The sequence below is a fragment of the Microtus pennsylvanicus genome, chromosome 4 (assembly GCF_037038515.1).
Source record: "Microtus pennsylvanicus isolate mMicPen1 chromosome 4, mMicPen1.hap1, whole genome shotgun sequence".
Lineage (NCBI taxonomy): Eukaryota > Metazoa > Chordata > Mammalia > Rodentia > Cricetidae > Microtus > Microtus pennsylvanicus.
This window is the reverse complement of record NC_134582.1, coordinates 73,802,456-73,816,115: the sequence shown is the minus strand read 5'-3', so window position 1 is coordinate 73,816,115 and position 13,660 is coordinate 73,802,456.

Genomic DNA, 13,660 nt, shown 5'->3' with positions numbered 1-13,660 from the left:
CTTAGGATGGACTTGATCACATGGAGGCAGGAAGTACATCAGGATGTACGCTTGCCCCCAGTTGAACAAAGGTAGAAAGTATGTAAACTTGTGGGTTTTGCCTTTATAAGCACAGAACTCACATAATTTGTGGTCATTCTCTGGGAATCCCAAGTAAGGACTGAGTAAGGTCGGTGTCCCTTGTCCTGGCCATTAGTTTATAAAACTTGCTTCACATTTAATTCAAAATTTGTGATAGTGGTCTCATTCTTGCCTAGTGGGATTAACACCTCAAACAGGGGCCAAATGCAAATGGCAGAAGCTCACAGTTCTCACAAACAGCTAGGTCAAGCCCAAGTTTGCTTGGCATGGGTGTCAAAGGATCAGCGATGAGACCTGGAGTCCCACAGAGGAGAGCAGCATGACGGTTGATGAGAAAACTCTAACCCCACGCACAGAGTGAGAGATAACCACAGTCCTTATTGAAACTGCCGGGTCCATTTTAATACAAACCATTTATCTGATGGACAGTGACAACCTTGGTCCTGTGTCCACTCCCTCTTCGCCCACCCAGCCCTCCAGCCCTATCTTGCAATCTGCTAGCTTCTCTGTCAGTTAAAGCCTCTGCAATTCTGACCAAACAGATTGACTTAGTCTCAACTTCATTCCGTCTTCTATAAAATGGGAACAGTCTATATGAGTGAGCTGTAAAGTTGCCGTAGGGGGGCAAATGAGGTAACAGATGCTAAGGGAAAATAGCAGGAAGCCCTGCTGTGCACTATTGTTTTCAATAATCATCTTTATCATACAATTCAAATCGAAAATCTTCTATTAACCTGCATGCCATCCCTCCCTCTCTGACGACTCTGTCTGAAATTCAATCAACCTTATTGTGAAAATTCCTCCAAATAATTTCATGTGCATCAAGCATGGCAGAGGTTTCCCCTTGTTGTCCCTAAGCAACACAGTGCAATGACTTACACGGCATTTGATCTTTGAAAGCCTATGAAGGATGAGAGGGGTTATATACAAGCCTTGCACCATTTATGTGAAAGACTTGAGCGTGTTTAGACACTGATACAGTCAGGGGACTTGCAGCCTTCCCCAGGGATGCCAAGGGACTACTCTGCTTCTCTGTGGCAGAAGCTCCTACCAGAGGTGTTATTTCAAGACCTCTTTTCCTATAACCATGAAACAAAGGGTCATTTCCCCAGGTATTGTTTACTTAATTATGTTTATTGAGAATTTACAGTATGCTAAGGTACTCCCAATAGATAGAAGGGGAGCAAGAAATGTTTGATGGATACATGAAAGAGAGAAAGAAGAAAGGAAGGACCTTCCCACAAATGCCCGCCTGGATACAGTCACAGATGCTATTGGAACAATGGGGGTAACAGTCCCCTTCATTCCCCACGCCTACCAGTCATCCCACCCCACTCCAGCCTGGCACTGCCTACCTGAAGAGCCTCTGGCTTTAGCCCTTCTTCTGTGTTCTTGTTTGGCTTTCTACCAGTAAATTCCAACAAAGGAGCAGTCATTAGAACACATCTTCTTTGTATCATACAGTCAGAGGTTATGAGACAACAGATGCCCCAAAGAACACCCTGCACGCCTGGGAAAGTAACTTCACCTTTTTGTTCCAGACAAAAGAACAGGGCGATTTCTCAACTCAAAGTACAGTCACTCTGTCCTTTTTTGTAACGCACTGCTGGCCTTGACCATAGTCAAAATGTGGCGTCTTCACTCTGCTCGACTCTAGGGACAGGCTAGCTCTGCCTCCATCTTTGTCTCCATGCAGTCGCCATCTGTAAGTTTTCATCTCTACACTGGGTGATGTTGTATGTTGTCTTGATACAAGCTAGAGTCATCAGAAGAAGGAGCCTCAGCTGAGGAAATGCCTTCTTGAGCTCTAGCTGTAAGGCTTTTTCTCTTTTAGTGATCAATGGGGGAGACCCAGTTCATGGTCAGAGGTGCCATCCCTGGGATTATGGTCTCAGATTCTAAAGAAAGCAGGTTGAACAAGTCAGAGGAAGCAGGCCAGTAAGCAGCTCCTCTCCATGGCCTCTGCATCAGCTCCTATGTCCAGGATCCTGCCTGTGTGAGTTCCTGCCCTAACTTCCTTCAATGATAAACATCAGCACTGAAGTGTAAGCCTAGTATAAACCCTTTCCTCCCCAACTTGCTTCTGGCCATGGTGTTTCATCACAGTAATAGAAACCCTAAGACAATCTTCAGTATCCACTCTCCATTATTTTGAACACTTGGGACATGACCTTTCTTCTAAATAAGATTTTTGAGGACTGTAGCTCCAGTTTCAGAAATGGGACAAACGTCACTAACCCTGGCATCAAGGCACTTAATCCTTAGAGCCACAGAATGGATGAGAGAGTCCCTGACTCTCTTTGGCTGGTCAGAATACATCCCAGGACCCAGTAGGCATGTCCAGGAGGAAGCATTCTGCTCTTCGTCATTTTGGATGAGCTGCATAACAGTGACCCTGGATTATCCTTTGCTGGAGCGGGTACAAGATGCTGCCTAAAAGAATAAATGATCCCAGGAACAATGAGATCTGAGTCCTAGCAATGGTTAACCTTGATGATTACACTGGAGAGCCTGGATCTACCTGGGGTTGCAGGAATAATCAATACATTCCCTTCATCGAAAGAGTTTAGGAGCCTGTGGGGGCTGTAGCTACTTCCTTCCACACTGCAGTAGGGTAGAGTTAGTGCCTTCTCACAGAGAAACAGCCCCTGGCAGGGACGGGAACACAGCGAAACAGAAGAAAAAGGCTGGGACTGGGCTGAGGTTGTGCAGGCAGGATGGTTATGATGGCACAATTCAAGAAGTACCAGTTTTGGCCAGGGAGCAAGAGTGTGGGAAGCCAGTAGGACCCTGAACAGAGGGCTGTAAGTGGGCGGAGTTCAAGAAACAGGTGAGGCCTGTGGCAGGAGGAAACCGGAGATAGACCAACAAGGCTCTTTTTTTTTTTTTTTTTTTTTTTTTTTTTTTTTTTTGGTTTTTCGAGACAGGGTTTCTCTGTGGCTTTGGAGCCTGTCCTGGAACTAGCTCTGTAGACCAGGCTGGCCTCGAACTCACAGAGATCCGCCTGCCTCTGCCTCCCAAGTGCTGGGATTAAAGGTGTGCGCCACCATCGCCCGGCCCAACAAGGCTCTTAAGGACACCTTTAGCCAAGCCAGCAGCAGCGCAGACTTCACCAAGTCCTCTTATCCCCTCTTCTTCTTTGTGAAATACCCGAAACTTTGGGTTCCTTGAGTCAAAAGCAGCAAGTGACTGCTCACTGACTCGCTCATAGCAAATTGAACAAAAACATGGTTCATGCCGAATCAGAAACACAGTGGGCTTTTTTTTTCTTCTGGAATTAGTTATACCCCGTTTCTCTTATCCCCATATTCCTGGTAACTCCAGGGCCAGAATCGGGGGAGGAGCCACAGAAGTTCCCTGTACAAATACTAGGGCCCATCCCCAACAGCCATGCTCAGATACGAATCATTTTTCATTTGGTCTCAAGTCATTTTTAAAGGCCTGTTTTTCATTAGGAAGGTAACTCGAGAATCCCTGAGGGAATGAGGGGCAGGAAAGGGAGGGCGAGCAGGGAGGCACACATCAGGCTGAAGAGAGCTGGCTTTCCCTTCCGACTCAGGCTTGCCTGGCTCTCCTTAGTTTAAGTGCAGCCAAGACTTTTGCATTTTATTGAGACAAAAGAAAGAGAGGGAGAGGGAGAAAAAAAAAGGATGGTAAGAAGGAAGAACTCTCACCTAAAACTTAGATTCCACACAATATTTTTTTATCGGTTCTTTGTGTTTGCTCGCACGTTTTCACGAAACGGGCACATTGAAAAGGCGCTAGCTCTCTGGCCACACAAGTATCTGTCACGGGTTGAATGTGTCCCAGGTGTGGCTCCTTCAGCATTCCGTGTGCACATGGTTCTCGTTACAGCATCCCCAAGGGGTTGAAAGCACGCTTGCACCTCCCCCAAGCAGGCAGATGCCAAATGGAAGGGCACTGTTGGAAAATCAGACCTGGAGATGAAGCCTGCAGAGGCCTGGAACCTCCAAGTCATACCCTACCCCACCAGACCCCACCCCTAGATCTACTGATTACTGGACACGGGATGCTGGCTGTAGCGCAAGGGAACCAAGCCCCAGGGAGGCCATATCCCATCTTCTGGTGCCCACGTCATTGCCCATTTGCCAGTCCATGCATGGACTCATACCACTGTGAGGAGAGTATTTGGCCTTTTAAGATATTTTCATTTGATAATCCTTTCTCTAAAGGGATATTTATAGTAAGCAGAGACTGGGGTTAAAAAGATGGCTGGGAGCTTGTTGCTTGTCCATACTTGAGTTTGGTTACCAGCGCCCATATCAAGATGTCTCATGATTTCAGCTCCAGGGACACAGCGCCCTCCTCAGGTACTGCGTGCACCTACACAAACTCGCCCTCCGATACACAAGCACACACAAAGAGAAAAAATGCATCTTGGTGATTCTATTTCCCATTGCAATAAGAGGGGAAGAGAAGCAGCTTGAGACTGAGCAAGCAGCCAACCACAGGAGAGAGCCTCACTGTAGGATGCCTCGGGGTAACAGGTTACCTGCCTCAGGGTCTCAACTGCAAAACTAAGTGTTAAACCAGGTGACCCCTCAGGTATCCCTACCACTGAAATACCAAGGTTCTCCTTTTTGAATACAAGTCCTTAAGAAAAGAACTGTAAACTTAAATGTAGGTTGACAATATCTTCCTTATCCAAAAATGTGCCGGGATGGAAAGTGTGCGGCTGAGTATCTGAATTCCAGAATGTTCCAAACTATACACATATCAGAAGGTCATGTTGATGCTCAGACAGCCTTGGGAGTTTGGTGTTTATTGGATTTCGGATCTTTATCTCAGGGCTGGTCATTTTAGCATCCCATGTATTACAGAGAGAAACTAGAATCTTCCACAGGTCATCAATAAAGATAAGCCATCATCAGACGGAAATGTGGAAATGCTTGAACCGTGTACAACACAAGGAACATGGATTGAAACTGGCCTTCTCAAAGAATCAGTCATGAGAAAGCATCTCTACAACACACAGGCTTGTGGAAGATGGTGATGTCATTTCCTTCCTTCACTTTGGACTTTGAGAGCAGGACCAGAGGCAGCAGCAAACACAGGACTGACAAGGAATGGCATTTGCCTTTGTGGCCAGAGGCTGCCCCAGCTCTCCCATGCCTGAGAATTCCAAAAACGGCTTCTAGTAGAGTCACTAGCTCCTGGGGGAGCCCTTGGTGACCCCCCAACCTTCAGCCCCCTTTTTGGCTTAGATACCTGTAAAGGAAAGAAAGCATGGTGGGGAACTGGCATGGCCACTCAGCTACATGAGTTCATAGACAAGTCTATGATTATTAAATTTTACTGAACAAGTATACTTAATACAGTATGCAATGTGATGTTTTGACACGTGCAGACATTGTGATATGATTAAATCAAGATAATTAACATATCATTGTATCTTATAGTTATGATAAAAACATTTAAAATCTATGCAGCAATTTCCTTATATATTATAAATTATTATCGGCAGTTGTCATTGTACAGTAGACCTTTGGGGATTATTCCTAATGGAAACATTGCACCCTCTAACCAGTGTGCCCCTATTTCCCACACATCACACTCATCCCCAGCCCAGCCCCTAGTAACCACCCTGTTTCTCTTTGTTTCTATGGGCTTGATATCTTCAGATAAATAAAGACGAGTCATATCAGGCGGTGTCTGTCCATGCCTCTTGGACTAGCTATTTCTCTGTTGCATGATAAGACAACATGACCAAGGCAACTGACAGGAGAAAGAGTTTATTCTGACTTAAGGTTCCTGCGGGATAGGAGTCTGGAACAGCAGGGGGACATGGAAACAAGAGGCAGGCATGGCCGCAGAAGCAGGAAGTGAGGGCTCACATTTGAACAGAGGCAAAAAATAAAGAGCAAACCAGAATGCCATAGCCTTCAAACTCTCCAAGGCTGCCTCCCAGTGACATATTTCTTCTAGCAAGGCCATACCTCTGAAACCTTCCTACACATCTGAGCGTGAGGGGATGTTCTCACTCAAGCAAACACATTTTGCCTGACTAAGCCTCTGGGGCTCATCCATGCTGTAGGAGATGGGGGGCTTCCTTCTCTGAGGCTGAGCATTCCACTGTATTCCTTGTTCGGTCGATGCACACTTAGACTGGTCCATGATTTGGCTGTTGCAGACAGTGCCGCCATCAATTCAGAGTGCAGATGTCTACAGCACCTGGATTTCATTTCCTCTGATACCTGAGTTTTTCCACACCTCTGGGTGGTTGATTTTATGCAGAAGGCTAGAGAAGATGACAAGGACCTAAAAGACATCGGGTTATAAGCTGCAGTAAAGTTACAGAAAAGCAACCACTGGGCTGAGGACACTTTAAAGGCAGACAATGCGGAGCTGGAATTCAAGGACTGGGCTTGATGCTAGAGTCCTGGTTCCAGGAAGAACCCTACCTGCTCTCCACTGGGGGATGGGGCAGACCCTCAATCAAAGCTTCTGGGGCATAAAACTCTGAGTCACTGACAAAGACTGAGAAGGGGGAACTCTGTCGCTGCTATGCGAACTCCTCCACGCCTATGACTCCACTCCTGTTACATGCGCAGCTTGCCTGCCTGCTGGCTGCTTTATTCCCACCTGGGAACCTGGCTCTTGTCTGGTCCACCTGTGTTTAGTTCTCTTCTTCCCGGCCTCATCACTTTATAGAGGGTGGGCAGGCTACAGAATCCACGTCATCTCTTGAGCTTCAGCCTCACTTCAGGCTCTGTCAATCAACCACAAGGTGAATCCTATGTGGTCCTGAAAGGGTGGAATCTTTTCACATTGAACCAACTCCAGAAATGCTATTTGCATTTTAGTCAGTGAAGATGTGGCTCTGCTCTGTATGCTCTTTCCATCAGATGCATCACAGTGAGGGTGGAACAGGTGTGGGAAACTCTTCACACTCTGAGGAGGTTTGGCAAACAATCCGATCCAAAGCAACCATCAAGATGTACACACACACATTCTCTCTCTCTCTCTCTCTCTCTCTCTCTCTCTCTCTCTCTCTCTCTCAATCTGTATAGATTGACTCCTAGCACCATGCACAGACTTTTCTTCTGAGTGTTTAAATGAGTCTTTCTCTACTTCAAGCATCACAGAGAGGTCAAAAGTTAGAGAACTTTCCAGGCAGATTCATATTCTGAGATTTAACATTCCCTGCAAGAAGGTGGAGAAAGAGGAAGAAGAGAAACAGGAAAAAGGGGGCGAGGAGAATGGAAAGGAGAAGGAGCAGAGAAAGGAGGAGGAGGAAGAAGACTGTCAAGATAAAGCTTAAAACTGAGGCTAAGGCTAGAGAAACAGCTCAGCTGTTAAAAGCTCTGGACCTGGGCTCAGTTCCCAGCACCTACATAGTGGCTGGCAACCACCTGTAATTCCAGCTCCAGTGGACCCAGTGCCTTGCCCTGGCTTCCGCCAGCACCGAGTGTCAGAAATGGGTTAATCAAGATGTGAGAGTTAGCCAGTAAGAGGCTAGAGCTAATGGGCCAAGCAGTGTTTAAAAGAATACAGTTTCCGTGTAATTATTTTGGGTAAAGCTAGCTGTGCGGGAGCCGGCCGCAGCCTGCCGCTCCTCATCTCTACAATCAATCTCTGGAAAGAGAAATTAATAATATCTACATGTAAGGTCATAGTTCGAAAGTTGAATACAAGTTTTAAATGGAACAATAATACAATCGTATTTTAATTGTATAGACCAATAACTTCACTTGGATACAAACTGGAGAGTTCTGTGGGAGAGTGTTTGTGGCAATGAGACTAGTCAGAGCAACCCCTGGCCTCATTTAATCTTCTATGCTCACTCCTTCACAGACAAACCCAACTCTGTGTGGCTGAAGACACACAGGCATATCACAGCCCTGGTGACCCAGACTCCTAATGAGAATGACAACACGAAGTGTTTGAGGCTCGGCATCACCCCTTCCCTCTTGCGGTGGTCATGAAGCCATGGCAGACTAAATTTTTAGAGATCTTAAATGAAGAAGAGAACATGACGAAAAGAAAAAAAACAGTAAATGAAGCTCATTCTAGCTGTCTTTTCCTTTTTCTTGGTTTATTTATTTCTGTGATGCTGAGGGTGGAGCCAGCCCTCTACCACTGAGATACATCTTTACTCTTCTTCCCTTTTCAAATCCTTCTGGGCAGTTTGCTAAAGACAACCTTTAAAAACCTGAGTTAAGAATTTGAAGTCAGATCAAGGTGGTTGCCCTTCCACTCGGCTTCCTACTAAATGTTTGAACAGTACTATGAGAGGAGACAGTAGAAATCCCTGTTACTGTCTTTGTTTTTGTCTTGTCCCTGCTCAGCGGAAGGATAATACAGGCTTTCTGGGCTTGCCAGCAGCACTCAGCGGGGCTTATGTGAATGGGATCCCTAGTGTGCTAGTCTGTAGGGGAGTCAAGGGGCTCCCCTCCTACTTCTAAATTTGAAGAATTCTTGCTCTCATTTCCCTGCTCCTAGGCAGCAGAGCATGGGCTACAAGTGGTCGGTCAACAGAAACCACCCAGCACTTTGGATCACAGAAAAGCGATATACAGGTGCCTCCTCGCAGTGGCTTCAGAGACACATGGACAGACAGACAATGGGGGGACTCACAGTCACAGAGGTCACTGCTGTAGTGGGAACACGCATCCTCGGAGCCTTGGTCTTCACCTTCCTGATGCACTGTTACCTGTCCTTAGGTCAATTTTTCTAACTTTAGTCAACTAAGGTTTGCTTCTACTTAAAGAAAGAATGCGTAAATGCATCTGCAGTGGAAAGCTTGCTGGGACAGACCGCCTGGTTATATAAAGATCAGAGAAAAAAGGCCAGTGCTGGGGGCCACACGGCCTCTGTTCCAGCTGCCTAGCTTTGCTCTTGTACACAGAAGATCATCATGAGAGGTGTGCAAATGAGCCTTCATGTGTACCTGTCAATAAAACTTTATTTAAAGAACAGGTGCCCAGACACAATTGGTCAGAAAAAAAGCCGCTCTGTATACCACAGTCCTGGCTGTAGGAGATAAGGACAAAACACCACAGCTTAAAAATCAGCATGCATCCTGGGAGACATAAAATATTGCATTTCTTTTTTAAAATTTTTTTGTTTTATGTTTCTGGGTCAAAGCAGCATTGTGTGCAGTGCCTTTGGGAGCCAGAAGATGGCACCAGGTTCCCTGAAACCTGAATTAAAGACAGTTGTGAGTCACCATGCAGGTGCTGAGAACCCAACCCTGGTCCTCTGGAAGGGCAGCCAGTGCCCTTAACTGCTGAGCCATCTCCCCAGCTCGAAAACATTGTGTTTCTGAGTCATTAAACTTTGGGGTCACTTGTTACTATAGCACAACTCATCCTACGCAAACAGCAAACGGATACACAGCATAAGCAGGCGCTTTCCATGCAAGCACACCAAAGCTGATTAAGTTTGATTCAATGCGGTTGGATAAATAAAACAAGATTTAAACCTTTTTCTATCTCAAGGTCAAAGGTAAAACAAATTCCACCCGTGACACAGTTTCAAATGAAGAACTGGTGTCTGACATCCCATGCAGCCCCATATACCTAGGATGCAGCAGATTAGAAGGGAAGCCTTGTGTAGAAGGGGGTCTCTAAACCTCCTTTTTCCCCGCCATGGATGCAGCTCGCTGTCTGGGTCTCAAGCTTTCTGCATGAAAACCAAAACAACCAGGGAGCCAGGAGGCGTCTTCCCCAGTTTAAGAGGCCTGACACCCACGGAGGCTCCAGAAGGACAACTGGGAACTGAACGTTTCCTTTGAAATCAATCCTGTCTGTGGCCAGGGCATGTGGAGCTGGGGAGCAAGGACACGGCTCTTAGGAAAGCAGGGGTTATTTTCCGAGCCCTGGGGAAGCAGCTGTCCAGAGCCAGCAGAACAAAGCCCGGGGCTGAAATGTGAGTGTCGTGCCCTCGCCGCTCTGCAACCCTCGCCACTCTGCACCCCTAGCCGCTCGCTCTACACCCCTACTGAAGCTCAGCACTCAGCAGCCATTCAGCCGCTCTTGGCCTTGAGGATGGATTCCTTCATGTTTCTTGGCTGTTTCCAAAGTATGCTCTCATCTCAGATTCAGAAGAAATATACAAAATAGAGCCCAAAAGCAGAAACTGGGGGCCCGGAGTTTCTTACTCGACTTTTGTGCCCACAGCACATGGAAACCTCTGAGACAGCCACACAGGAACCCGGCCCAGCCTGGAGCCTGGTGCAAGTGGGATCCATGGATGTGAAATTCCAGTTTAATCCCCTAGCCAGAGGCTTAATCCCTGAGCTCTGAATCAGGCCTTGGCAGAGAGCAGCCTTTCCGCCCTCTTGTAAATTTCCACGTCCTGGCCCCTGGAACCAATCACCACAGCCTCCTCCAGAGTTCACTGACTGGAGCCGCATAGCCTGGCCTGAGGAGCCGGGGTGGGACAGTCAGGCCCCCAAGGTCAGGGCACTCAGAGTTCAGCTACTCCGAAACTCTGTCTGGTCACCTGCCACAGGTCTGAGATACCACTGCTGTCCTCATCTTTGTGACTATGACTAGGGTTGACAAATGACAGCCACACGAGCCCAGGAGCTCCACAGAAACCCCAGGCCCCCTGACAAAGGCGCCCGTGCCCATTTTTGCAGATAGCATTCTGTTGTATCGCAGCCTGACTGGTTCATTTCGAAATTGTCCCTGGGATCTTCTATGTCACAACAGGGAGGTGGAGTCACCGCCATGGGAACCGTGAGACCTACCAAGCTTAAAATGCCAATGAACTGGTTCTTCACAGAAACTTGGGGGACCCTGGGTCCACATTGTGTCTGCCCAGTGCAATTGGGTGTTACAGGGAACATCACAGCTCTAGAAATAGCCACCCTATCCCTTCAGACAGCCAAGGGAACAAGATCCTAAAGATGGTGGAGGATATGTCAGTGTGTGTTGTGTGTGTGTGGGGGGGGGGTGAGTGCATTTATGCAAGTATAGTATACATGTATGCTGTGTGTGCAGATATGGTCTGTGGTGTATGTGTGTGCACTTGCGTGTGTACACCATGTAGTGTATGTGTCTATGTCTTTGTGTCTGTATGTACACAGCAGCTTGTGTACCATGGGGAAGAGAAGACTGGAAAACACAAAAGGACATTAAGTAAAAGCATTTCAAAGGAATATGCCAGAAATAAAGCAGGAGAGAGCAGAGCTCTGAGCACCGGGGAATAAAGGAAACTCTACAGTTACTGCCACTAATATTCCTCTGAGAGTTGTCGGATGTTTCTGCACACATCACCCATCCCTCTTCCCTGTGGGTCACGACAGGTGTGAAGGGATACAAGCTGGGAGAGATGCCCATGGTGGCCCTGTGCTGGGGACTCGAGTCGTCTTTCTCCCCTGAGTCCAGATCTCCTTTGTAGTGACATCTAGACCATCTCCTTTTCTCCCTGGAAGTAGGCGTGGCTGTTGACAGAGGCCAACGCCAGGCAGAAGGATTGTGCTCCTAGGCAGAGCAGTGGGGATGGAGGCAGAGCAGTGGGGATGGAGGGGATGGAGGCAGAGCAGTGGGGATGGAGGCAGAGCAGTGGGGATGGAGGCAGAGCAGTGGGGATGGAGGCAGAGCAGTGGGGATGGAGGCAGAGCAGTGGGGATGGAGGCAGAGCAGTGGGGATGGAGGCAGAGCAGTGAGGATGGAGGCAGAGCAGTGGGGATGGAGGCAGAGCAGTAGGGATGGAGGCAGAGCAGTGGGGATGGAGGGGATGGAGGGGATGGAGGCAGAGCAGTGGGGATGGAGGCAGAGCAGTGGGGATGGAGGGGATGGAGGGGATGGAGGCAGAGCAGTGGGGATGGAGGCAGAGCAGTGGGGATGGAGGCAGCAGAGGCAACTCAAGGTTTCTTCCTCCTCAGCTTTTCTGCTTGGCCACACACCACCCCAAGCCTCAACAGGCTCCAGACTCAGGGTGTCCTCCATCTTCCTGACTTGTGAGTGTGGAACAACACTGGAGATTTAAAGAAATAATGAAAACACAGCAAACCTCTCTCATGGACAGACATGGACACTTGGGCTGGTTTGAGAACTCTGTAAGGCTGCCATGGCATCCTATCTCTAGGAGTAAGAACACTCAGGCTCAGAAAGGTCAAGCATCCTGCTTGCGGACACACAGCTGATAGGCTGGGAGGTCGAAAGCAGATCATCTTCAGTCAGCACTCAGCACAGCCACACAGAGACACCCCAGGGCCAACCGAGGCACGGGTGTCTCAGAAGGACATAGGATGAGCCTGAATCCTGACAGACAGAAAGAGGTTGACTCCTGGCCCCGGGCTTCCAGTTGTTAACATAAATGCCTCCGCTATGTGAGCCATAACGTGACAAACAGGTTTGTATTGACTAGACTTGTGGAAGAAAGAAAGCACCAGGGATGTGGAAGTATAATGTCAAAATCAAACTACAGCAAAGTTCTAAAGCAATGTGCCTGTGCATGTGTGTTCAAGTGTGTGCATGTGCCTGGCACATGTGTGTGTGCACATGTGTAAGGTGTGTATACATGTATCCGTGTGTACATGTGCCTATGTGCATGTGGGTGCACACATGTGTGTATGCATGCATGTGTGCATGTGTGTGTGCATGCATATGTGTGTGCACGTGCATGTGTGTATGTTCGTGCGGGTGTGTGTGTGTGTGTAAAGGCCAGGTGCAGGTGTCTTCTGTCACTTCCCTACTTTATTCAATAAGCCTGGAGCTCTTCAACTTGGCTGGGCTGTCTGGCCAGGCAAGCCGAGCAATCCTTCTGTCTCTGCCACTTTATTGCTGGGTCACAAGCAGATGCTGCCTCCCCTGGCTTTTTAACATGAATGCTGAGAATTCCAACTCGTTCCTCATGCTTGCAAAGCGAGCACTTTATCCCAGCTATCTTCCTTACTTACTGATTCTCGTATCTCTCCTTTAAGATTGTTTAAATTATTTTAAATTATGTGTGTGGGTGCCTTGAGAGGCCAGAGGTGATGGATTACCAGAGATGGAATGCCAGGCACATGTGAGCTACCTGACGTGGGTACTAGAAACTGAACTCGGGTCCTCTTAACTGCTAAGCCATCTATCTCTCCAGCCCCAGTTCATGCAGCTTAAAAAGCCATTATATGCTTGTGACAATTTGTTTTTTAAAAAGGCAGTTTTGAAACTATACTTCTGGGCTCACTGCAGTTTAAGTAATATGGTAGGTCTCTTATAGGAGGCTTGAAAACTCCACAACAGAATCTTCAATTTTATGTCTTTTATATCATATTTCTTTCTCCCCTATGGCCCTCATAATCAGGTGTCATGTTTCCCCTAAGGGAAAGGTCACTCTTATTCCTAAGCAGGCTGTCCTCTACTGTCCTTACATCTGGGGAGGCCAGCAGGGCAAGCCCAGTCTGCAGATAGCCACCCTGGCACTGGATGTGACCCACAAACACGAGAAGAGAGACAGAAAGAAGAGAGCAGCCTTGGCCCCTCTGCTCTTCTGCACACTGGCTCAGTGTGTGTGCGTACTTCCTGTCACCGCTTGGCAAGAAGGAAGATCTCAGAGAACAAAAGAGACTGAACTAGGAAATCTGCCCTTCCTCTCTTAGCAGCACACTGCTAAGCCCAGT